This window comes from Eurypyga helias, unplaced genomic scaffold (assembly GCF_000690775.1).
Source record: "Eurypyga helias isolate BGI_N326 unplaced genomic scaffold, ASM69077v1 scaffold1333, whole genome shotgun sequence".
NCBI lineage: Eukaryota > Metazoa > Chordata > Aves > Eurypygiformes > Eurypygidae > Eurypyga > Eurypyga helias.
In genome coordinates this window covers 24,404-25,140 of record NW_010241648.1, presented here as the reverse complement: position 1 = coordinate 25,140, position 737 = coordinate 24,404, and positions in this window count along the sequence as shown.

Below are 737 nucleotides of genomic sequence, written 5' to 3'. Positions count from 1 at the left end.
CCCCAGCATCTTTGCAGGAAGACTAAGTATGTTAAGGAATGTCCTTTTTTTTTTTTCCCCCTCTAACATTTTAACATGTATTTAACTAACCTCCTTGATTTATTTAGCAGTCTGTATGCTGACATAGCATGACTTTTGTTTCCAGTAAATGAAAGAAAAACACATCCACCCATATGGTATTTAGAATGAAAAATAGCCTCAGTCTACAACAATTCTGAGTATTTAGTAGTTTCAAGTACTTAATTTTACATTTTTATTATATTTCATCACTTGGCAAATGAATGCAGGCCTTTTATCCATTCAGTAGTTCTTTGGATTTGTGTTATTTGTTCAGGTGGGAACTTCTGCTGATTTTTTTTTCCTTAGTATAATGTTGGGTTTTCTATTAGAGGCTTTGGTAGAACTGTTAGACTGATGTTTTTCCTGTGAATTGCTGTGTAGTTTTTGAAGAATCACTGTAATACAATCCAGTGTAACACAATTTCTACTAGCATTGGTAAAAATTAAGCAAAACCTGCTTACCAGTAAATGTGCATGGATATTTTTCAGCTTACCGTACATGTGGCTTTTAAAAATAAGGTTGGTTTTTGAAGACCCATGTAAAGCTTGTGGCATAAAGTTTTGGGGTGAGCAGAGGTCTTTGCAAGGTCAGAACCAGTAAATTAATGGCTTTCAACCTGAGGTTTGTGGGTACCTTCTGACGAATCCACAAAAAGTGATGTAAAAAGCAGATCTAC